This window comes from Prunus avium, chromosome 8 (genome assembly GCF_965620075.1).
Source record: "Prunus avium chromosome 8, drPruAviu1.hap1.1, whole genome shotgun sequence".
Lineage (NCBI taxonomy): Eukaryota > Viridiplantae > Streptophyta > Magnoliopsida > Rosales > Rosaceae > Prunus > Prunus avium.
The window spans coordinates 11,137,802-11,164,707 of record NC_142291.1 but is presented as its reverse complement, the minus strand read 5'-3'; positions in this window follow the sequence as shown (position 1 = coordinate 11,164,707).

Below are 26,906 nucleotides of genomic sequence, written 5' to 3'. Positions count from 1 at the left end.
TGATGTTGCCCAAGTTTTGGGCACGATACGAAATGAATAGGTGTTCCAAATTGGACAATTCAAGTTCAACTTCAGTTCGTTCCTAATTGGAGTGGTTGGTATATTCCATACTTCTAGCGATTGGATTTCACTCAAAACTCACCAAATGACTCCTCCCACCATATTATGATGTTGCCCAAGTTTTGGACTCGATCCGAAATCAATAGGTGTTCCAAATTGGACAATTCAAGTTCAACGGCAGTTCGTTCCTAATTGGAGTGGTTGGTGTATTCCATACTTCTAACGATTGGATTTCACTCAAAACTCAACAAATGACTCCTCCCACCATATTACGATGTTGCCCATGTTTGGGGCTCGATCCGAAATCAATAGGTGTCAGAAATTGGACAATTCAAGTTCAACGGTAGTTCGTTCCTAATTGGAGTGGTTGGTGTATTCCATACTTCTAGCGATGGGATTTCACTCAAAATTCACCAAATGACTCATCCCACCATATTATGATGTTGCCCTAGTCTTGGGGTCGATCCGAAATCAATAGTTGTTCCAAATTGGACAATTCAAGTTCAACGGCAGTTCGTTCCTAATTGGAGTGGTTGGTGTATTCCATACTTCTAGCGACTGGATTTCACTCAAAACTTACCAAATGACTCCTCCCACCATATTATGACATTGCCCAAGTTTTGGGCTCGATCCGAAATCAATAGGTGTGAGAAATTGGTCAATTCAATTTCAACGACAGTTCGTTCCTAATTGGAGTGGTTGGTGTATTCCATACGTCTAGCGATTGGATTTCACTCAAAACTCACCAAACGACTCCTCCCACCATATTATGTTGCCCAAGTATTGGGCTCGATCCGAAATCAATAGTTGTGAGAAATTGGACAATTCAATTTCAACGGCAGTTTGTTCCGAATTGGAGTGGTTGGTGTATTCCACACTTCAAGCGATTGGATTTCTCTCAAAACTCGCCAAATGACTCCTCAAACCATATTATGATGTTGCCCAAGTTTTGGGCTCGATCTGAAATCAATAGGTGTGAGAAATTGGACAATTCAAGTTCAACGGCAGTTCGTTCCTAATTGGAGTGGTTGGTGTATTCTGATCGGTTCATAATTGTATATCATTTTGTACCCTTCTAGCTTATGATTTGGTTATGTTTTTGAGTTAAACTTGTGCTTTTAATCCTTTTTGTGTTTATCTTTCAGTTAATTGACATTTAGGTAACAATGATGACTTTGGATAGGAAATGATGCAATCCATGCATGTTATGGGCTGATTGGCATATGAGGAATATGAGCTTAAAGACAAACACATTTTGGCTACAGCCCATTTCCAGCCCAGTTTCGTAGGTCAACTTCTTGGCCTTGGATCAGCATTCTTTGGGGCTCGGATGAGGTGAAGATCTTCATGAAACTTGTTCCAATGGGTGTCTACTACAACATATCCAAATTGCAGCCCAATTGGACATTTGTGGAGTGCTCAGCCCGTCCAACACCCAACCTTGCTCAGCAAGATTTGCTGCTGCCAGCATTTAGTCATGTCTCCTCCTTTAAGCCATGTGCCTCACCCATGCTGCAACTGACTTTGGATCCAACATAATGAGTGAAGTGGGGAGGCATTCCAGCAATGAAATTCTAAAGGAGCAAGTTGGTACATAATGGAGCTATTAAAGAGAAAGCATGTGCATGCATGTAAAGCATAAATGAAATGAAGTCAATTCCAGTCTCTGTTCGGCTGCCAACTTGCAAGGCCCAAAACGCACACTTCTACTGCTCCGATGGGAATACTTTCTTCATAGAAGTTGTTCCAATGGGTGTCTAGTATAACATATCCAAATTTGAGCACCATTGGATACGTTTTGAAACCTATGACCTTCCTACACCAAGTCTGGTTCAGAAGACTCGTTTTTGTTCAACAACCAAAAGAAGACCACATGGGTTGGCAGCAAAAGGCAGCCACAATTGATCACCTTTGATCCCATGTGAAGAAAGCTTGAGGTGCAGCAAAAGGAGTATGGGATGAGATTGATTCCAACCACACTAACATAGACAAGATGAAGTGTGAGTTATGGGTTGTATTAAAAGAGGAATGGTGGTGTTGGATTTCATCATGTTGTTCCTCCCTCTTAGCCCTATAAATAGAGAAGCCTTCAAGCTTCAAATCACACCCCAAGGGGGGGAGCTCTCAAACACTTCTCTAGAGCTCCCTTTCCTTCTCTCCCTCAAATTCTCTTAGTTTCCTTTCAAGTTGTCAATTGTTGTAACAAAATGAGTTTACTAAATTTTCTTTCAAGTTTTCTTAGTTCCACTTTACTTTTATTGTAATGTACATTCTTTCTTAAGTATTCAAGTTTAATTAGTTTCCAAGTTTCAATTATGTTTTTTGTTCTTATTCATTATGCTTATAAGTTAATATGCTAGTTTGAATGATTGATCACCATTTAGGCTTGCATGTTAGCTATCTTGGTTTGAATTAAGAGTAGACACCATGCTTTAATTCGAATTGAACTATGGATAAGAAGAGTATGTATGGACATTCGACAACAGGGATTAGATACATGCTTGGTTGTTTAAATTGTTCTTCTATGCTTAATGGGTTCCTAATGCTTAGTTTTAGGTTAGACAACAAATGATCAAATTAGGGAATTAGGAACACAAGGTTATGACCAAACACCATGGCTTAATCATACTTTAGCTAGAATCAATCCGTTAATCTAATTGAACTTGGGAACTTATTTGCTTGAGTTATTTCCTTTTTATTTATTTATTTATTTTCTTTTTCATTTCTATTTTGTGTAGGGGAAACAAATTGGATCATTCAATCACCAATCCTCGTGGGATCGACCTCGCACTTACATATGCTATACTACCAAACGGCTCGTGCACTTGCGAGTATCACAAGTTGAGGATGCAGCTGAATCTATTTTGGTGCAGCTGAATCGAAGCAACAAGTTTTTGGCGCCGTTGCCGGGGATCGGTAACATTGTTTGATTCTATTTGCCTTTCCTACTTTATTTTATTTTTTTTCTTAACTGCACAATTTCTTGTTTTAAAGTTATTGATGTTAATGGACAAGTTGTGTTTGTAGTCCAACAGAAAAGGACAATTGCCCAACAAGCAAGAGAACTGGGTTTAAGTCCCAGCTTACACAAACCATTGGTGCTTGTTGCTTTGAAGCATGGAATTGGATGGTGTTGATTTTCCTTTTTATTTTAGTTTTTATTTCCTAATCCTTTTAATTCCATTTCAAGTCTGTGTGTTTGTTTTAGCAATTTATGATAGCTTAATAAAAATGGAGAGAGATGGCAACTTCAATCATAAAAATGGGAAGTGTGGAGCAATGGGAGAAGTCGCGCCCTCCAAGTGCATCCATGCTCGACCTAATCGCTTCAAGGGGAAGCATTTCAATCCTTTCTCTTCTTTGATTTCTGTTTATTTCCGTAATGGTGATAAATAGGTGATAGAAAGTGCTGTTTGTGTTTTTTTGGTTTCTTGGTTTGTTTCTTTTAGTACAACAATTTATTTCGTTTGTTTGGGTTTGTTTAGAGTACTTAGTTCATTTTCATTTATGGTTTGTTATTTCATTTTATCTTAATTTGTTTTTGTTTTTTTTATCTTAAAAATTTAAAAAAGATTTTTCATATGAGCTGACTTATGGTAACCCCAGTGAGCACTTCCGTCAATACAGTGTCTAGGAGTTCTTTAGGCGACACCTTCGGTGTCTAAGAAGTTTTGGGTTTTAAGCGGGACCATTGTGACCCCTCCAACCTTCCCGGATCCCCTGGCTGTGTTTTCTGAGGCCCTTAACTGGTCATCCGTGAGTTGCTTGTATATTCGTGTGTTTTTAAATTAAGTTTTTTTTTTTTTTTAATTTTCTTTGTTTTCTTTTCTGTTGAGTCTTTGTTTTTGTTTTTGTTTTGTTAAGTTAGTTTATGTATTTATTTACGTGGTATGGTTAGTTAGTTTATTTCTGAGTGTTAAAACACATTTTTATTTCAAACGTTACTTTAAAAAAACAAAAAAAAACAAAAAAAAAACAAAAAAACAAAAAAACTTCTTCTTCTTCTTCATCTTCTTTATCTTCATCTTCATCATCATCATGGCTTGCCTCTATTGTCTCGCACTTGTAGAATCTGCAGCAGCTCTACGTGGTCCTCATTCTTTCTCTGCAGTGCTTCCACATGCTGATTGGCACAGTAAAGCCGCTTCTGCAAGTCTGCCACCATAGCCTTCAAGGAAGCCACTTCCTCGCTCAGCGCGGCACATTCACGTGTCCTCGCCAGTAATCGCATGCCCAAATTGGTAGCCGAGACCGCATGGAGCACAGATAAAGTGTGGGACTCCTCCACTGCCACCTTGTCCGACCGCTGTGCCACATGCAGATGATCTGCCGGTGTGAGCTTGCTGCCAATCATGCCTCCCAGCAGCACTGCTCTGTTCGGCCTTGCCTCAGAAAAGTTCGGTATTGCCTCAGCAAAGTTTGAGGCCGTACCGTGATGATATGTGGAGTTTGGGAAGACAGGAGTTGGAGAAGCCCTTGTCTGGGCATTCGGTGGTGCAAGTGAGAGCTCAAGGTTTAGATCATCAAGGTGAGTACATGAGGATGCCATTTGTTTTGCTTCTGAATTTTTTGATGTTTTTCCTTGAGTTTGCAGGAAGAAATGCTGGGTATCATCCGCTTGCAGAGGTGTGGTTTAAATAGACATATGCTGATGAGAGAGAGCCAACACCATTTCGGATTTCCCGGGCATGCTCGACCTAATCGCTTCAAGGGGGAGCACATTAACTTTCACTTTACTTTTCTTTTTTCCGTGTTTTCTGGTGTTTTATGTTTTTGCCCGTTACTTTCATTTTCTAGAGCTTTGTGTTTCTGCTTTTTCCTTTCGGCTATCATCTTTATTTTATTTTAGTTAGGGAACTGCGCTTTCTTTTCCGTTTTCTTTTTCCTTCTGCAACTTTACTATTTTATTTCCGAAACAAAATAACCAAAAACAAAAACAACGAAAATAAAATAAAAACAACAATAATGCAGTAGGAAATCATTTCTTCTCCGTGCTTGGTGTCTCGACCATTGGAGCTTTGAGTTTGGCCCTCTGGCTGTCCTCTTCCGGGGCTTCACGCACAACTTCTTGGGGCTCACCACTTGAGCTCCCAAAGATCGCAATCTTAGCTTGAGCGTAATTACTCTCGCGATCTGCTTGCTTGCGTTTACTCGGTCGGTCTAGGTCTTCCAGCTGTTTTCGCATGTCACGAGAGTACAACTCTACCATCTTTGATAGGTTTCTATTCTCGTCCCTCAATACTTCTAGCTGGTGTCGATTCACCTCCACTATCCTTGCCCTCTCCCTTTTTAAGCTTTTTATGGCACTCTGACACTCTTCAACCATACTTCGCTCCGCCGCCAACTGACCTTTTAGCACCTCTACCTCATGGGACTTCGCAAGTAGGCGATGACCCAAACTTGCGACTGTTGCCGTACTCTGCACGCTCAGTGCCAGGGCATCGCTCACGACCCGGTTGTCATCCCTTGTCCCCAGCACACGTATATCTTTAGGAGTCACTAAATTTCTAGCCACTCCAATGGCAACATCGTTGTCCAGGAGTATTGAGTCAGTTACTGTCACAGGCCCCCGTGCGGAAGCAAAGTAGGGCATCCATACTGGTGCCGCTGCTTGGCCTCGTGTCTGAGTCGGTGGAGCTAGGTTGAGATCCAACGAAAATGGGTAGTTAGAGGCCATTTGATTTCTCACTCTCTTTTCTTCTTTCTTTCTTTTCTCTTTTGTGTGTTTGAGTTTGTGTTTTTCACCCTTTCTTCTTTTTCCTTCTTATAGACATAGTCTTTGACAAACCCTAGCCATTGCAGCGTCTGAGCATTTTCTGAATCTCCAGCATTCCTTGAGTCCCACAACCTTCTCGCTTTCCAACCATACCCAATTCATTTATCATGACGTGTCTTTTCTGAACGGACGCGTTCAGCAAAGTCGTCTTCGCGCCTTTCCATGGCGCCCGTAATTTGCGCTTGTGGAGTCTGCGGCGCCTCTATGCGTCGACACGTGTCTTGCCCTGTCAGTTGGTCCCTTTAACTGAACCGAGACATCATGACCCATGTTCTTTTATTTAAAATTTAAAAAAAAAAAAAAAATTTAACATGTGGGCTTCGGATTTCATTGTGGGTCAGGTTTTCACCGTTGTTTAGGTTTCAAAGTGGGCTAACTTTCTTTTGCATTGAGCTTTCAATCGTTTGGGTTCTTGTTTGCGTAAGACTGTCTGTTTAGGGCTTACTGTTTTGAGTGTTTTCATTTCTTTTTATTTGTTTGTTTGTTTTGTAATTTTTATTTTGTAATTATTTTCTTTTATTTTATGTTTGTATTTTGTTATTTTTATTTGCTTTAATACCTTCATTTGTTGTTATGACATTGCTTGTGGCTAATTTTTAAAAATTGAGGACAATGTTCATTTCTAGGTTTGGGGGTATTGGAGTTTAGCATGTAAATTTGGTTTTTCCTTAATTTAATTTTTTTTTATTTGCTTGTTTTTATTTTTATTTTATTTTGTTTAAGTCTTGCTTTTATTTTTATTTTTATTTTGATTTTGATTTTATTCACTTTCCGAACACATTTGATGACATTGTGATAAATGTTTGCATGACTTAAATGAAAATTGAATTTTATTTATTATTTATTTTTTTTCCTTGTAAATTTTTATTGTAAAAAAAAAAAAAAAAAAAATTGACATTGTTCTAGCATGATATGTTCAAAATATTTGCACTTGCCATTCGTTTCATAATTCTCCAGTTAAAGGATTTGCATGACCCAAAGAATTGTATCAAGCATAAATTAGACTTATATAACCATATAATGTGAGCTTTTGAGCCTTGTGCTTCATTTCATGAGTGTTATACACATACTCTTATTTTCTTGTCATTAAAGTTGTTGTTTGATCTCATTATTCATTGATTTGGTTGAACACTTAAAATTCATTCATTCTTTTGCAATTTGATTTCATGACATTTAAGAAATGATATTAAGGCCCTCTTTGGATCGTTTGTGCCTTTCAAGCTAACCTTATGCATGCTTAAGCATGATTTTCCATTGTTTACCATTTTGAGCCTACATGTAAACCTTTTCTTTCTTTTACCAATTATATTTCCTCGCCTTAGCCCGAAAAACAAGAATTTACCTTTCTAAGGAACTCATGAGCTCTAATTCGGATGTGTTTTTCATGCTAAGTTTGGGAAGGGATATTACATAAAAAAAATATAAAAAAAAAAAAAAAAATCACTTAATTGGTGAAAGAAAAGAAAAAAAAAAAAAAAAAAGTTATGATTAAGTGGTGGTTGATTGAAAATTCATTTTTGGGCCTTCAAAATAATTTGGTTTTTGGAAAGGAGTGTAAACCATTGTAAATGAAGGTATAAGGAGTTTTGATCATGTAAAAGAAAGAATCTAATCGTGATGATTCGAAGTCATTTGTAAACAATTATTTTATGCTCTTACATTTTGAGTTCCTTGGACTTTGTATTATCCGTACCTTTCATTTCTTACTCACCTTACACCCTTGGCCCCATTACAACCTATAATAAAGACCTAAATTGATCTTAAATGTCATATGGTTGAATTGCATGCATTTTCTTACTTTTAAGTGTTTGGCATCCTTCTTGAGATCATATTAATGCAAGTTCTTCATCTTCCTATTTTGAGTTAAGTCCTTTATGATTTAACTCTAATATCATGTTTATAAATGAGTGTTGCATTGTAGCCCTCTTCTGAGTGATTCATTTGTGAGAGGACAACTTTGGTGAGATTTGAAGTTGCATTTGTGTTTGGTATGATTTTTGAAATTGTGTGAAAACTAAGATTGGGGAATTTGTTGCATTTGGCTATCACACTACTACACTTTGAGCATGTTGTGTTTTGAACTTTGCCGCCTTGTAAATAATGTCTAAAATTTTGTTTTAACTTTTGAGTCATGTGCATGAGTCATTTCTCTTCAGAAAATGTTCGGAAAGATTGTTTTGAGTTTTAGTTTTATTTCTTTTATTTTTGTTTTTGTTTTTGTTTTTGTTTTTGTTTTTGTTTTATTTTGCTTAAGGACTAACACATTTTTTTTTAAAGTTTTCTAATTACTTTGTTTTACAGAGTTAGTAAAACGTTTGTGGGTATCGTTTCTGTTAAACCCTCAGGAGACACAACTCCTCCTACTAGGGATGCCTAGAGGTTTAAAGGCTTGTTGCATATGCTCAATGCAATCGAGTTACCTGCGGAAGTGGTTTAGTTAACTTCTTGTTTTGTTTTTAACTTTGTTTTGTGTTGTTTTGCTCGAGGACTAGCAAAATCTAGGTTTGGGGGTATTTGATCGGTTCATAATTGTATATCATTTTGTACCCTTCTAGCTTATGATTTGGTTATGTTTTTGAGTTAAACTTGTGCTTTTAATCCTTTTTGTGTTTATCTTTCAGTTAATTGACATTTAGGTAACAATGATGACTTTGGATAGGAAATGATGCAATCCATGCATGTTATGGGCTGATTGGCATATGAGGAATATGAGCTTAAAGACAAACACATTTTGGCTACAGCCCATTTCCAGCCCAGTTTCGTAGGTCAACTTCTTGGCCTTGGATCAGCATTCTTTGGGGCTCGGATGAGGTGAAGATCTTCATGAAACTTGTTCCAATGGGTGTCTACTACAACATATCCAAATTGCAGCCCAATTGGACATTTGTGGAGTGCTCAGCCCGTCCAACACCCAACCTTGCTCAGCAAGATTTGCTGCTGCCAGCATTTAGTCATGTCTCCTCCTTTAAGCCATGTGCCTCACCCATGCTGCAACTGACTTTGGATCCAACATAATGAGTGAAGTGGGGAGGCATTCCAGCAATGAAATTCTAAAGGAGCAAGTTGGTACATAATGGAGCTATTAAAGAGAAAGCATGTGCATGCATGTAAAGCATAAATGAAATGAAGTCAATTCCAGTCTCTGTTCGGCTGCCAACTTGCAAGGCCCAAAACGCACACTTCTACTGCTCCGATGGGAATACTTTCTTCATAGAAGTTGTTCCAATGGGTGTCTAGTATAACATATCCAAATTTGAGCACCATTGGATACGTTTTGAAACCTATGACCTTCCTACACCAAGTCTGGTTCAGAAGACTCGTTTTTGTTCAACAACCAAAAGAAGACCACATGGGTTGGCAGCAAAAGGCAGCCACAATTGATCACCTTTGATCCCATGTGAAGAAAGCTTGAGGTGCAGCAAAAGGAGTATGGGATGAGATTGATTCCAACCACACTAACATAGACAAGATGAAGTGTGAGTTATGGGTTGTATTAAAAGAGGAATGGTGGTGTTGGATTTCATCATGTTGTTCCTCCCTCTTAGCCCTATAAATAGAGAAGCCTTCAAGCTTCAAATCACACCCCAAGGGGGGGAGCTCTCAAACACTTCTCTAGAGCTCCCTTTCCTTCTCTCCCTCAAATTCTCTTAGTTTCCTTTCAAGTTGTCAATTGTTGTAACAAAATGAGTTTACTAAATTTTCTTTCAAGTTTTCTTAGTTCCACTTTACTTTTATTGTAATGTACATTCTTTCTTAAGTATTCAAGTTTAATTAGTTTCCAAGTTTCAATTATGTTTTTTGTTCTTATTCATTATGCTTATAAGTTAATATGCTAGTTTGAATGATTGATCACCATTTAGGCTTGCATGTTAGCTATCTTGGTTTGAATTAAGAGTAGACACCATGCTTTAATTCGAATTGAACTATGGATAAGAAGAGTATGTATGGACATTCGACAACAGGGATTAGATACATGCTTGGTTGTTTAAATTGTTCTTCTATGCTTAATGGGTTCCTAATGCTTAGTTTTAGGTTAGACAACAAATGATCAAATTAGGGAATTAGGAACACAAGGTTATGACCAAACACCATGGCTTAATCATACTTTAGCTAGAATCAATCCGTTAATCTAATTGAACTTGGGAACTTATTTGCTTGAGTTATTTCCTTTTTATTTATTTATTTATTTTCTTTTTCATTTCTATTTTGTGTAGGGGAAACAAATTGGATCATTCAATCACCAATCCTCGTGGGATCGACCTCGCACTTACATATGCTATACTACCAAACGGCTCGTGCACTTGCGAGTATCACAAGTTGAGGATGCAGCTGAATCTATTTTGGTGCAGCTGAATCGAAGCAACATATTCCATACTTCTAGCGATTGGATTTCACTCAAAACCCACCAAATGATTCCTCCCACCATATTATGACGTTGCCCAAGTTTGGGGCTCGATACGAAATCAATAGGTGTGAGTAATTGGACAATTCAAGTTCAACGACAGTTCGTTCCTAATTGGAGTGGTTGGTGTATTCCATACTTCTAGCGATTGGATTTCACTCAAAACTCACCAAATGACTCCTCCCACCATATTATGACATTGCCCAAGTTTTGGGCTCGATCCGAAATCAATAGGTGTGAGAAATTGGTCAATTCAATTTCAACGACAGTTCGTTCCTAATTGGAGTGGTTGGTGTATTCCATACGTCTAGCGATTGGATTTTACTCAAAACTCACCAAACGACTCCTCCCACCATATTATGTTGCCCAAGTATTGGGCTCGATCCGAAATCAATAGTTGTGAGAAATTGGACAATTCAAGTTCAACGGCAGTTTGTTCCGAATTGGAGTGGTTGGTGTATTCCATACTTCAAGCGATTGGATTTCTCTCAAAACTCACCAAATGACTCCTCAAACCATATTATGATGTTGCCCAAGTTTTGGGCTCGATCTGAAATCAATACGTGTTCCAAATTGGACAATTCAAGTTCAACGGCAGTTCGTTCCAAATTGGAGTGGTTGGTGTATTCCATACTTCTAGCGATGGGATTTCACTCAAAATTCACCAAATGACTCATCCCACCATATTATGATGTTGCCCAAGTTTTGGGCTCTATCCGAAATCAATAGGTGTTCCAAATTGGACAATTCAAGTTCAACGGTAGTTCGTTCCCAACTGGAGTGGTTGGTGTATTCCATACTTCTAGCAATTGGATTTTACTCAAAACTCACCAAATGACTCCTCCCACCATATTATGATGTTGCCCAAGTTTGGGGCTCGGTCCGAAATCAATAGCTGTGAGAAATTGGACAATTCAAGTTCAACGGCAGTTCGTTCCTAATTGTAGTGGTTGGTGTATTCCATACTTCTAGCGATGGGATTTCACTCAAAATTCACCAAATGACTCATCCCACCATATTATGATGTTGCCCAAGTTTTGGGCTCTATCCGAAATCAATAGGTGTTCCAAATTGGACAATTCAAGTTCAACGGTAGTTCGTTCCCAACTGGAGTGGTTGGTGTATTCCATACTTCTAGCAATTGGATTTTACTCAAAACTCACCAAATGACTCCTCCCACCATATTATGATGTTGCCCAAGTTTGGGGCTCGTTCCGAGATCAATAGGTGTGAGAAATTGGACAATTCAAGTTCAACGGCAGTTCTTTCCTAATTGGAGTGGTTGGTGTATTCCATACTTCTAGCGATTGGATTTCACTCAAAACTCACCAAATGACTCCTCCCACCATATTACGACGTTGCCCAAGTTTGGGGCTCGATACGAAATCAATAGGTGTGAGCAATTGGACAATTCAAGTTCAACGACAGTTCGTTCCTAATTGGAGTGGTTGGTGTATTCCATACTTCTAGCGATTGGATTTCACTCAAAACTCACCAAATGACTCCTCCCACCACATTACGACATTGCCCAAGTTTTGGGCTCGATCCGAAATCAATAGGTGTGAGAAATTGGTCAATTCAATTTCAACAACAGTTCGTTCCTAATTGCAGTGGTTGGTGTATTCCATACGTCTAGCGATTGGATTTCACTCAAAACTCACCAAACGACTCCTCCCACCATATTATGATGTTGCCCAAGTATTGGGCTCGATCCGAAATCAATAGTTGTGAGAAATTGGACAATTCAAGTTCAACGGCAGTTTGTTCCGAATTGGAGTGGTTGGTGTATTCCATACTTCAAGCGATTGGATTTCACTCAACACTCACCAAATGACTCCTCATACCATATTATGATGTTGCCCAAGTTTTGGGCTCGATCTGAAATCAATACGTGTTCCAAATTGGACAATTCAAGTTCAACGGCAGTTCGTTCCTAATTGGGGTGGTTGGTGTATTCCATACTTCTAGCGATTGGATTTCACTCAAAACTCACCAAATGACTCCTCCCACCATATTGTGATGTTGCCCAAGTTTGGGGCTCGGTCCTTAATCAAAAGCTGTGAGAAATTGGACAATTCAAGTTCAACGGCAGTTCGTTCCTAATTGTAGTGGTTGGTGTATTCCATACTTCTAGCGATGGGATTTCACTCAAAATTCACCAAATGACTCATCCCACCATATTATGGTGTTGCCCAAGTTTTGGGCTCTATCCGAAATCAATACGTGTTCCAAATTGGACAATTCAAGTTCAATGGTAGTTCGTTCCCAACTGGAGTGGTTGGTGTATTCCATACTTCTAGCAATTGGATTTTACTCAAAACTCACCAAATGACTCCTCCCACCATATTATGATGTTGCCCAAGTTTTGGGCTCGATCCGAAATCAATAGGTGTGAGAAATTGGACAATTCAAGTTCAACGGCAGTTCGTTCCTAATTGGAGTGGTTGGTGTTTTCCATACTTCTAGCATTTGGATTTCACTTAAAATTCACCAAATGACTCCTCCCGCCATATTATGATTTTGCACAAGTTTGGGGTTCGATCCGAAATCAATAGGTGTGAGAAATTGGACAATTCAAGTTCAACGGCTGTTCGTTCCTAATTGGAGTGGTTGGTGTATTCCATACTTCTAGCGATTCGATTTCACTCAAAACTCACCAATTGACTACTCCCACCATATTATGATGTTGCCCAAGTTTTGGGCACGATACGAAATGAATAGGTGTTCCAAACTGGACAATTCAAGTTCAACTTCAGTTCGTTCCTAATTGGAGTGGTTGGTATATTCCATACTTCTAGCGATTAGATTTCACTCAAAACTCACCAAATGACTCCTCCCACCATATTATGATGTTGCCCAAGTTTTGGACTCGATCCGAAATCAATAGGTGTGAGAAATTGGTCAATTCAATTTCAACGGCAGTTCGTTCCTAATTGGAGTGGTTGGTGTATTCCATACTTCTAACGATTGGATTTCACTCAAAACTCAACAAATGACTCCTCCCACCATATTACGATGTTGCCCATGTTTGGGGCTCGATCCGAAATCAATAGGTGTCAGAAATTGGACAATTCAAGTTCAACGGTAGTTCGTTCCTAATTGGAGTGGTTGGTGTATTCCATACTTCTAGCGATGGGATTTCACTCAAAATTCACCAAATGACTCATCCCACCATATTATGATGTTGCCCAAGTCTTGGGGTCGATCCGAAATCAATAGTTGTTCCAAATTGGACAATTCAAGTTCAACGGCAGTTCGTTCCTAATTGGAGTGGTTGGTGTATTCCATACTTCTAGCGATTGGATTTCACTCAAAACTCACCAAATGACTCCTCCCACCATATTATGAAGTTGCCCAAGTTTTGGGCTCGATCCGAAATCAATAGGTGTGAGAAATTGGGCTATTCAAGTTCAACGGCAGTTCGTTCCAAATTGGAGTGGGTGGTGTATTCCATACTTCTAGCATTTGGATTTCACAAAAAACTCACCAAATGAATCCCCCCGCCATATTATGATGTTCCCCAAGTTTTGGGCTCGTTCCGATATCAATAGGTGTGACAAATTGGACAATTCAAGTTCAACGGCAGTTCGTTCCCAATTGTTGTGGTTTGTGTATTCCATACTTCTAGAGATTGGATTTCACACAAAACTCACCAAATGATTCCTCCCACCATATTATGATGTTGCCCAAGTTTGGGGCTCGATTCGAAATCAAGAGGTGTGAGAAATTGGACAATTCAAGTTCAACGGCAGTTCGTTCCTAATTGGAGTGGTTGGTGTATTCCATACTTCTAGCGTTTGGATTTCACTTAAAATTCACCAAATGACTCCTCCCGCCATATTATGATGTTGCACAAGTTTGGGGTTCGATCCGAAATCAATAGGTGTGAGAAATTGGACAATTCAAGTTCAACGGCAGTTCGTTCCTAATTGGAGTGGTTGGTGTATTCCATACTTCTAGCGTTTGGATTTCACTCAAAATTCACCAAATGACTCCTCCCGCCATATTATGATGTTGCACAAGTTTGGGGTTCGTTCCGAGATCAATAGGTGTGAGAAATTGGACAATTCAAGTTCAACGGCAGTTCGTTCCTAATTGGAGTGGTTGGTGTATTCCATACTTGTAGTGATTGGATTTCACTCCAAACTCACAAAATGACTCCTCCCACCGTATTATGATGTTGCCCAAGTTTTGGGCTCGATCCGAAATCAATAGGTGTGAGAAATTGGACAATTCAAGTTCAACGGCAGTTCGTTCCTAATTGGACTGAAAACTCACCAATTGACTCCTCCCACCATATTATGATGTTGCCCAAGTTTTGGGCTTGATCCGAAATCAATAGGTGTGAGAAATTGGACAATTCAAGTTCAACGGCAGTTCGTTCCTAATTGGAGTGCTTGGTGTATTCCATACTTCTAGCGATTGGATTTCACTCAAACCTCACCAAATGACTCCTCCCACCACATTATGATGATGCCCAAGTTTTGGGCCCGATCCGAAATAAATAGGTGTGAGAAATTGGACAATTCAAGTTCAACGGCAGTTCGTTCCTAATTGGAATTGTTGGTGTATTCCATACTTCTAGCGATTGGATTTCACTACAAACTCACCAAATGACTCCTCCCACCATATTATGATGTTGCCCAAGTTTTGGGCTCGATCCGAAATCAATGGGTGTTCCAAATTGGACAATTCAAGTTCAACGACAGTTCGTTCCTAATTGAAGTGGTTGGTGTATTCCATACTTCTAGCGATTGGATTTCACTCAAAACTCACCAAATGACTCCTCCCACCATAATATGATGTTGCCCAAGTTTGGGGCTCGGTCCGAAATCAATAGGTGTGAGAAATTGGACAATTCAAGTTCAACGGCAGTTCGTTCCTAATTGGAGTGGTTGGTGTATTCCATACTTCTAGCGATTGGATTTCACTCAAAACTCCCCAAATGACTCCTCCCACCATATTACGATGTTGCCCAAGTTTTGGGCTCGATCCGAAATCAATAGGTGTTCCAAATTGGACAATTCAAGTTCAACGGCAGTTCGTTCCTAATTGGAGTGGTTGGTGTATTCCAAACTTCTAGCGATTGGATTTCACTCAAAACTCACCAAATGACTCCTCCCACCGTCTTATGTTGTTGCCCAAGTTTTGGGCCCGATCCGAAATCAATAGCTGTGAGAAATTGGACAATTCAAGTTCAACGGCAGTTCGTTCCTAATTGGAGTGGTTGGTGTATTCCATACTTCTAGCGATTGGATTTCACTCAAAACTCACAAAATGACTCCTCCCACCATATTATGATGTTGCCCAAGTTTTGGGCTCGATCCGAAATCAATAGCTGTGAGAAATTGGACAATTCAAGTTCAACGACAGTTCGTTCCTAATTGGAGTGGTTGGTGTATTCCATACTTCTAGCGATTGGATTTCAATCAAAACTCACCAAATATGCTCTTTGCGTCAGAAAATATCTCTTTCACTAAGGTAAATTCTTGTTACCAAGTGTTATGGTAACAAGAAGAATCAAGTGACACATTGGAGGTAAAAGCTGGACTACTTCGGATTTCAGAGCTGTGGTAACATGCTGGATTGGTTGGATAGGCAATACTTGTCCAATGGAGCTTAAATTTGGATATGTTGTAGTTAACATCCATTGGAACAAGTTTCATGAAGATCTTCACCTCATCCGAGTACCCGAGCATGTTGATCCCAGGCCAAGAAGTTGACCTACGAAAATGAACAAAAACAGAATTTATAACCAATAATGCACTTTTAGCTCATTTTCATTCCAACCAAGGTAAAATCTAAGAAAACACAAAAAGGAAGTAAAAAACTATAAAATGTCAAGAACTAACTCAAAATAATAGGTGAATAACATGAAAAATCATGTGTAAAAATGAACCGAACAAACTTCCCAAACTTATCTTTTGCTAGTCCTCGAGCAAAACAGAAACTAAAACAAGACTCGAAACAAACTTTCCGAACACTTTTTAAAGAGAAAGCGACTCATGGAAACGACTCAAAGGTTTTCGCAAGAAAAACTCAGTTTAGACATTAGTCACAAGGCAGCAAAGTTCAGAACACAACATGCTCAAGTGTAGTAGTGTGATGGCCAAATGGAACTCATTCTCCAATTTCGGTTTTCACACAACTTCAAAAGTCATACCAAACACAAATGTAACTTCAAATCTCACCAAAGTTGTCCTCTCACAAATGAATCACTCGGAAGAGGGTTACAATGCAACACTCAATAGTAAATATGAGAATAAAGTTAAACCATAAGGGACTTAACTCAATATAGAAGGATGAAAAACATGCATAACTATGATCTCAAGAAGGATGTCAAACACTTAAAAGCTGAAGAACGTGTGCAATTCAACCACATGACATTTAGGATCAATTTAGGTCTTTATTATAGGTTGTAATGGGGCTAAGGGTGTAAGGTGAGTGAGAAATGAAGGAAATGGATACAACAAAGTCCAAGGAACTCACAATGTAAGAGCATATAACCGTTGACTAAAAGACTTTGAAACATCACGCTTGAGATTTTCATTCATTTTTTTTTTTATGTGATCAATTAGACCACAAAGCCTTATACCTCCATAAATTTTGATTCACACTCCTTTCCAAATGCCAATTTATTTTGAAGGCCCGAAGATAAATTCAATCAACCACCACTTAATCACAACTTTTTTTTTTTCTTTTCTTTTCTTTCACCAATTGAGTGAAGTTCTTTTTTTTTTTTCTTTATGTAATATCCCTTCCCAAACTTAGCATGAAAAACACATCTGAATTAAAGCTCATGAGTTCCTTAGAAAGGTAAATATTTGTTTTTCGGGCTAAGGCGAGGAAATATAATTGGTAAAATGAAAGAAAAGGCTTACATGTAGGCTCAAAATGGTTAACAATGGAAAATCATGCTTAAGCATGCATAAGGTTAGCTTGAAAGGCACAAACGATCCAAAGAGGGCCTTAATATCATTTCTTAGATGTCATGAAATCAAATTGCATAAGAATGAATGACTTTTAAGTGTTCAACCAAATCAATGAATAATGAGATCAAACAACAACTTTGAGGACAAGAAAATAAGAGTATGTGTATAACACTCATGAAATGAAGCACAAGGCTCAAAAGCTCACATTATATGGTTATATAAGTCTAATTTATGCTTGATACAATTCTTTGGGTCATGCAAATCCTTTAATTGGAAAATTATGAAACAAATGGCAAGTGTAAAGAAGGTTTCAATCATATCATGCTAGAACAATGCCAAATTTTTTTTATTTATTTTAATTTAAATTTTTAAGTTTTTTTTTTTTTTTACAATAAAAATTTACAAATAAATAAATAAATAAATAATAATAAAAATCAATTTTCATTTAAGTCATGCAAACATTTATCACAATCTCATCAAATGTGTTCGGAAAGTGAAATAAAATCAAAATCAAAATAAAATCAAAATCAAAATCAAAATAAAAGCAAGACTCAAACAAAATAAACAAAATAAAAAAAATAAAAACAAGCAAATAAAAAATAAATTAAATTAAATTAAGGAAAAACCAAATTTACATGCTAAACTCCAATACCCCCAAACCTAGAAATGAACATTGTCCTCAATGTTTAAAAATTAGCCACAAGCAATGTCATAACAACAAATGAAGGTATTAAAGCAAATAAAAATAACAAAATACAAAAATAAAATAAAAGAAAATAATTACAAAATAAAAATTACAAAACAAACAAACAAATAAAAAGAAATGAAAACACTCAAAACAGTAAGCCCTAAACAGACAGTCTTACGCAAACAAGAACCCAAACGATTGAAAGCTCAACCCAAAAGAAAGTTAGCCCACTTTGAAACCTAAACAACGGTGAAAACCCGACCCACAATGAAATCCGAAGCCCACATGTTAAATTTTATTTTTTTTTATTTTAAATAAAAGAACATGGGTCATGATGTCTCGGTTCAATTGTAAGGGACCAACTGACAGGGCGAGACATGTGTCAACGCATAGAGGCGCCGCAGACTCCACAAGCGCAAATTACGAGCGCCATGGAAAGGCGCGAAGACGACTTTGCTGAACGCGTCCGTTCAGAAAAGACACGTCGTGATAAATGAGTTGGGTATGGTTGGAAAGCGAGAAGGTTGTGGGACTCAAGGAATGCTGGAGATTCAGAAAATGCTCAGACGCTGCAATGGCTAGGGTTTGTCAAAGACTATGTCTATAAGAAGGAAAAAGAAGAAAGGGTGAAAAACACAAACTCAAACACACAAAAGAGAAAAGAAAGAAAGAAGAAAAGAAAGTGAGAAATCAAATGGCCTCTTCCTACCCATTTTCGTTGGATCTCAACCTAGCTCCACTGACTCAGACACGGGGCCAAGCAGCAGCACCAGTATGGGTGCCCTACTTTGCCTCCGCACGAGGGCCTGTGACAGTAACTGACTCAATACTCCTGGACAACGATGTTGCCATTGGAGTGGCTAGAAATTTAGTGACTCCTAAAGATATACGTGTGCTAGGGACAAAGGATGACAACCGGGTCGTGAGCGATGCCCTGGCACTGAGCTTGCAGAGTACGGCAACAGTCGCAAGTTTGGGTCATCTCCTACTTGCGAAGTCCCATGGGATAGAGGTGCTAAAGGGTCAGTTGGCGGCGGAGCGAAGTATGGTTGAAGAGTGTCAGAGTGCTATAAAAAGTTTGAAAAGGGAGAGGGCAAGGATAGTGGAGGTGAATCGACACCAGCTAGAAGTATTGCGGGACGAGAATAAAAACCTATCAAAGATGGTAGAGTTGTATTCTCGCGACATGCGAAAGCAGCTGGAGGACCTAGACCGACCGGGCAAACGCAAGCAAGCAGATCGCGAGAGTAATTACGCTCAAGCTAAGATTGCGATCTTTGGGAGCTCAAGTGATGAGCCCCAAGAGGCTGTGCGTGAAAATCCAGAAGAGGACAGCCATAGGGCCAAACTCAAAGCTCCAATGGTCGAGACACCGAGCACTGTGAAAAAGTGATTTCTAATGTATTATTGGTGTGCCTGTTTGTCTTTGCCCTTCCCGTGTATTTTTTTATTTTTTTTTAATTTTCTCGTTTTCGGAAATAAAAGAAAAGAGAGCAAAGAAAAGAAAGTTGCAAAAGACAAAGAAGAAAAACAAAACGTACTTCCCAAACTGGAATAAAACAAAGGCGACAAACGAAAAAGAAAACACACTAACACAAAGCACCAGAAAATAGGGAGGGGAAAAAGTAAAGTGAAGGTAGAAATGCTCCCCTGTAATGGATGTGAACAGCAGATTGTTCGTGAAGCGAAGGGATCGAGAGAAAAGGGCAAACAGCTGGACCGCAATTCTCTCATCAGCAGATGTCTATTTAAACCACGCCTCGGTAAACTGATGATACCCTGCATTTCTTCCTGCAAACTCAAGGAAAACCATCAAATAATCCAGAAACAAAACAATGGCATCCTCAGCTATGCTCATTGATGACCTCAACCTTGAGTTATCACTTGCACCACCAAATGCAGAGATAAGGGCTCCTCAAAACCCTATCTTCCCAAACTCCTCATACCATCATGGCTCGGCCTCAAACTTCTCTGAGGTGGTGCCGTGGAGGGCAGTATTGCCGGAAGGCATGACTGTCAGCAGACTTACAGTTGCAGATCATCTGCATGTGGCGCAGAGGTCTGACAAGATGGCAGTGGACGAGTCCCACAATTTAACCGTGTTCAACGCGGTCTCGGCCACAAATTTGGGCATGCGCCTACTGGCGAGAACACGAGAGTGCGGAGCACTGAGTGAGGAGGTGGCGGCCCTGAAAGCTCAGGTGGCGGACCTGCAGAAGCGGCTCTACAGTGCCAACCAGCATGTAGAGATGCTGCAAAAAAGGAATGATGATCATGTAGAGTTGTTGCAGATTCTACAAGCAAGAACAAATAGAGGCAATTAGCAGAAGCCTCAGGTGGCGCAGAATGCAACAATGAACATGTGATTAGGAATTTTATGTACGCATTTTCAATATTGTGTTTGTAATCACATGTTATGAAATAGAATAGGCATTCACGCCCAATTCCTGATTGTGCATTAATGAATTGAAAACACTTCCCAAACTTATATGAAACACTGTTTATAAATGATGGAGATTTAAGATTAAACAATGTCATATAGAAAAATTGGGATGAACAAAAAGAAAATAAACAACCACAAACTACAATAAAGAAGAAAAACAAAGAAAAACAAGTTAGAAACACAAACAAGTAAAGGAAAGCAAAAGTAAGAAAAACAAAGAGAAACAACAAGAAAATCCTAATTACCTTGGTTGGAAAATTGTAACCCTAACTCAAAAAAATAAAAAATAAAAAATATAAATAAAAATAAATAAAAATAAATATAAAAAAATATAAAAAAATAAAATAAAGTTTGAGTCTAGAGAAACTCCACTTTGAAGCGATTAGGACGACAACAAACTCTTCTATTCACCTTGGGTTGCCTCCCAAGAAGCGCTAAGTTTAAAGTCTTTTGCCGGACTTCCAACATACTATGGTCACTTGGGGGGTTTTGGCTCAATCGCCTCCTTGTGCCGAACATGAAATTTCTTCAAATCCCTTTGCCATCTAATCAACCCCTTTTGTATTCTTTTCTTTTTATGCGCATGAGTAGATTTCAAAAGCAATTGTAAGCGCTCTTCGATACGTGGATTGGATGGATGAGGCACATATTTAGGATTAGGTGACCTTCTCATTTGAGTAGATGGAATGACATTGAACATGTGATTGGTACTTGGAACATGGATGTTCAGCTTGTCTTCCTCTAGTACTTCAAAAATAGAATAAGACATTAGATTAATTGAAGCACCTAAATCAATTAAAGGTTTCTCAAACAATTTATCACCAATTATACAAGGAATTGTGAAACTTCCTGGATCTTGTAAATTGGGAGGAAGCTTCTTTTGCAAAACAGCAGAAACATCTTCCGTTAATGCAACAGTTTCGTATTCCTTGAGCTTGTTTGCATCCAAGGAAGGAATGTTGACTTGCACTTGCTTGAAAGTTTCCAATATGTCCTTGGCATGTTGATTTTTCCTAGAACTCATCAACCTGTGAGGAAAAGGAGCATGTAAGATATCTTCATCAGTAGGTTCACGACATACCTTCTCCCTTCTTGCCCTTCTTGCAAGTTCATGCTTTGGGATCCACTCAGGTGAAGATGCTGCTTGTTTATCTTCCCCCTTGTTGATTTCATCCTTTTCCTTAGGCCCAATCACTTGCTCAACCTGCATCTCATCATTATTTTGAATTAGACTTTCAGAACTATTAACCTCACAAATTACCTTACCAGTTCTCAAGATAATTGCTTGAACATGCTCATGCCCGGTTGGTATCACTGTTTGGTTAGGCATCATCCCAACTTCCCTTTGACTCAAAGCTGTAGCAATTTGCCCCACTTGATTTTCTAGATTGGCAATGGCCTTATCCATTTTCTGCATGTGGGTATAATTCCTCTGCATGTGGGTGTCATTCCTCTGCATGATGAAACTATCTGTGTTTCTAACCATTGAAGCAACAAGTTCTTCCAAAGTTGGTCCTTGAGGTGGTTGGTGAGATTGACTAAGTGGTGGTGGATTATAATATTGGGGTTGACCATAAGGTGGACAAGTATTATGTTGGCCTTGATATGGTTGATATGACCCTTGTTGAAAATTTGGATTGTCGGTCCACCAGAAGTTTGAATGATTTCTCCACTCCGGATTGTATGTTTGTCGGAAATATTCATTCATAGGCAATTCATTATGAAATGAGCCAAAAACATTTGCTTCCTCCATCACAAATTTATTGGAGTATTCTTACATAGTAAGTTCCACAATTTCAGTTGCGGCTGCCATTGGAGATGGTGGAGGTGACTCCTCGGATGTTCCTCTAAAAAAAAGAAACAAAAACAAATCAAGATAAAATGAAACAACAATCAATAAACAAAAATAAAACTAAGTACTCTAAACATACTCAAACAAAACAGATAAGCAACCGTGCCAGTTCCCCGGCAACGGCGCAAAAAATTGTTGCATTCCTAAAAGGACACAAATTAATGTGCAAACAACCAATTAAAAATACCCGCAAGTGCACGAATCTAAAGAAGTATAGATTATGTAAGTACGGGGTCGATCCCACGAAGAACTTGTCGGCTTCCTATAAGTTCTAGTTTGAGTACGTAAAGAACACTTAATTGACACACCACAAATGCACAAATGCAAAATGGAAACTAAAAATGAGTAAAGAAGTGTAAAAGAAATGAAACAACACAAGAAAACTAAAGAAAAACACAAACAGCATTTTCTATCACCATTTTATCACAATTTGGACAGATTCGTTTCTCTGTTTTTCAGCTTCGACCTCTGTTCAGTTTTTAGCCTATAATTTTCCAACCGTTCGTTCAAAAATCACGTTCTTTATACGGTTGGATTCAGCACAGAAAATGGAAGAACACTGCATGGACCAAAAGTCCAAAACAATTACAGAAACAAATAAAATTCAGTAACAAAGACACACCACGTGTCGAACACACAACTCACACACACATTGGGGGGGGGGGGGGGGGGTTTGATTTGTTTCAAGTGACCTATTTCTATTGCAAGAAAGTAAATGGACTTTGAATTTAAATGAGAATGGCAGAGATGAATTATCAAATTGTGAAATTAAAATGTAACAAACACTAGGGTTTCGGAATCCACCCTAAACAATTCTACCCAAGTTCATGAATACTCAAGTGATGAACTCTAAACGTGTTGATGAAGATGTTCGCAATCAAGACCATGGGTCGTGGCTCAAGACGCATTGATTCTCTCTAATGTACGTAAAGTGCATGGTTCGTGCTACAATACTTGTGCCCTCCCCATAACCGAACCTAGGTATGGTTCGTACTTCGATTCAATTACAAGGAAAACCCATTAAGTTCAAAGAGAATATGAACATCACAAGAATCCTAATAGCATGGTGTTTACATTAGGTATTCAAGAAACCAATTCACATGGATGATTCTTACTTCATCCATTTATTGCTTAGGATAACATGAAGATACACATAATCCCAACAATCTCAAGAAGCATGCTTTCAAAGATGGCCAACCAAGGAAAAACACACATCAAGGATAGATTAATTTGGTGAATTGGAATTCATCAACAATATCCAGAAATTCATACACTCAAGCATCAAAACAATAAGGTAATCATGTTTAGGGCTTCAACCTAAGCCCTAGCTATGGAGTTTAGTTGCTCATACTTATTCCAAATACAAACTCAAAATAAAATTAGAAAGAGTTTACAGATTTTGAGAAAATGGTGAAAGCTTCAAGGTCTTCAATGGTGAAAGCTTTCTTCTCCACTTTGCTTGGCTGCACCATGGCTTTCTCCTAGCTCCAAGCTCTCCAAAATCTGCTCCCAATGTGTAGAATGATAGAATGCATAGGTTACCCACGTTCAAAAGCCTCTCATACTTCAGATTGCAATTAACTTCCCATTGCCCATCAATTTCCAGCTCACACTTTGAATATAAAAGTCATTCTTTCCTCCAAAGCCTTCACCCATTGTCCCCTTGCCATGATGAAGCTTTGTCCTTGAAAATATGCTCTTTGCCTCAGAAAATATCTCTTTCACTAAGGTAAATTCTTGTTACCAAGTGTTATGGTAACAAGAAGAATCAAGTGACACATTGGAGGTAAAAGCTGGACTACTTCGGATTTCAGAGCTGTGGTAACATGCTGGATTGGTTGGATAGGCAATACTTGTCCAATGGAGCTTAAATTTGGATATGTTGTAGTTAACATCCATTGGAACAAGTTTCATGAAGATCTTCACCTCATCCGAGCACCAGAGCATGTTGATCCCAGGCCAAGAAGTTGACCTACGAAAATGAACAAAAACAGAATTTATAACCAATAATGCACTTTTAGCTCATTTTCATTCCAACCAAGGTAAAATCTAAGAAAACACAAAAAGGAAGTAAAAAACTATAAAATGTCAAGAACTAACTCAAAATAATAGGTGAATAACATGAAAAATCATGTGTAAAAATGAACCGAACATTGGATTTCACTCAAAACTCACCAAATGACTCCTCCCACCATATTATGATGTTGCCCAAGTTTTGGGCTCGATCCGAAATCTATAGGTGTTCGAAATTGGACAATTCAAGTTCAACGGCAGTTCGTTCCTAATTGGAGTGGTTGGTGTATTCCGTACCTCTAGCGATTGGATTTCACTCAAAACTCACCAAATGACTCCTCCCACCATATTATGATGTTGCCCAAGTTTTGGGCTCGATCCGAAATCAATATTATGATGTTGCCCAAGTTTTGGGATCGATCCGAAATCAATAGGAGTTCCAAATTGGACAATTCAAGTTCAACGGCAGTTCGTTCCTAATTGGAGTGGTTGGTGTATTCCATACTTCTAGCAATTGGATTTCACTCAAAACTCCCCAAATGACTCCTCCCACCATATTATGATGTTGCCCAAGTTTTGGGCTCAATCCGAAATCAATATTATGATGTTGCCCAAGTTTTGGGATCGATCCGAAATCAATAGGAGTTCCAAATTGGACAATTCAAGTTCAACGGCAGTTCGTTCCTAATTGGAGTGGTTGGTGTATTCCATACTTCTAGCGATTGGATTTCACTGAAAACTCACCAAATGACTCCTCCCACCATATTATGATGTTGCCCAAGTTTTGGGCTCGATCCGAAATCAATTGGTGTGAGAAATTGGACTATTCAAGTTCAACGGCAGTTCGTTCCTAATTGGAGTGGTTGGTGTATTCGTTACTTCTAGCGATTGGATTTCACTCAAAACTCACCAAATGACTCCTCCCACCATATTATGATGTTGCCCAAGTTTTGGGCTCGATCCGAAATCAATAGGTGTTCCAAATTGGACAATTCAAGTTCAACGGCAGTTCGTTCCTAATTGGAGTGGTTGGTATATTCCATACTTCTAGCCATTGGATTTCACTCAAAACTCACCAAATGACTCCTCCCACCATATTATGTTGTTGCCCAAGTTTTGGGCTCGATCCAAAATCAATAAGTGATCGAAATTGGACAATTCAAGTTCAACGGAAGTTCGTTCCTAATTGGAGTGGTTGGTGTATTCCATACTTCTAGCGATTGGATTTCACTCAAAACTCACCAAATGACTCCTCCCACCATATTCTGATGTTACCCAAGTTTTGGGCTTGATTCGAAATCAATAGGTGTTCGAAATCGGACAATTCAAGTTCAACGGCAGTTCGTTCCAAATTGGAGTGGTTGGTGTATTCCATACTTCTAGCGATTGAATTTCACTCAAAACTCACCAAATGACTCCTCCCACCATATTATGATGTTGCCCAAGTTTTGGGCTCGATCCGAAATCAATAGGTGTTCGAAATTGGACAGTTCAAGTTCAACGGCAGTTCGTTCCTAATTGGAGTGTTTGGTGTATTCCATAATTCTAGCGATTGGATTTCACTCAAAACTCACCAAATGACTCCTCCCACCATATTATGATGTTGCCCAAGTTTTGGGCTCGATCCGAAATCAATAGGTGTTCCAAATTGGACAATTCAAGTTCAACGGCAGTTCGTTCCTAATTGGAGTGTTTGGTGTATTCCATACTTCTAGCAATTGGATTTCACTCAAAACTCACCAAATGACTCCTCCCACCATATTATGATGTTGCCCAAGTTTTGGGCTCGATCCGAAATCAATAGGTGTTCCAAATTGGACAATTCATGTTCAACGGCAGTTCGTTCCTAATTGGAGTGGTTGGTGTATTCCATACTCCTAGCGATTGGATTTCACTCAAAACTCACCAAATGACTCCTTCCACCATATTATGATGTTGCCCACATTTTGGGCTCGATCCGAAATCAATAGGTGTTCCAAATTGGACAATTCATGTTCAACGGCAGTTCGTTCCTAATTGGGGTGGTTGGTGTATTCCACACTTCTAGCGATCGGATTTCACTCAAAACTCCCCAAATGACTCCTCCCACCATATTACGGTGTTGCCCAAGTTTTGGGATCGATCCGAAGTCAATAGGTTTGAGAAATTGGCCAATTCAAGTTCAACGGCAGTTCGTTCCTAATTGGAGTGGTTGGTGTATTCGTTACTTCTAGCGATTGGATTTCACTCAAAACTCACCAAATGACTCCTCCCACCATATTACGATGTTGCCCAAGTTTTGGGCTCGATCCGAAATCAATAGGTGTTCCAAATTGGACAATTCAAGTTCAACGGCAGTTCGTTCCTAATTGGAGTGGTTGGTGTATTCCGTACTTCTAGCAATTGGATTTCACTCAAAACTCACCAAATGACTCCTCCCACCATATTATGATGTTGCCCAAGTTTTGGGCTCGATCCGAAATCTATAGGTGTGAGAAATTGGACAATTCAAGTTCAACGGTAGTTCGTTCCTAATTGGTGTATTTGGTGTATTCCATAATTCTAGCGATTGGATTTGACCCAAAACTCACCAAATGACCCCTCCCACCATATTATGATGTTGCCCAAGTTTGGGGCTCGATCCGAAATCAGTAGGTGTGAGAAATTGGACAATTCAAGTTCAACGATAGTTCGTTCCTAATTGGTGTGGTTGGTGTATTCCATACTTCTAGCGATTGGATTTCACTCAAAACTCACCAAA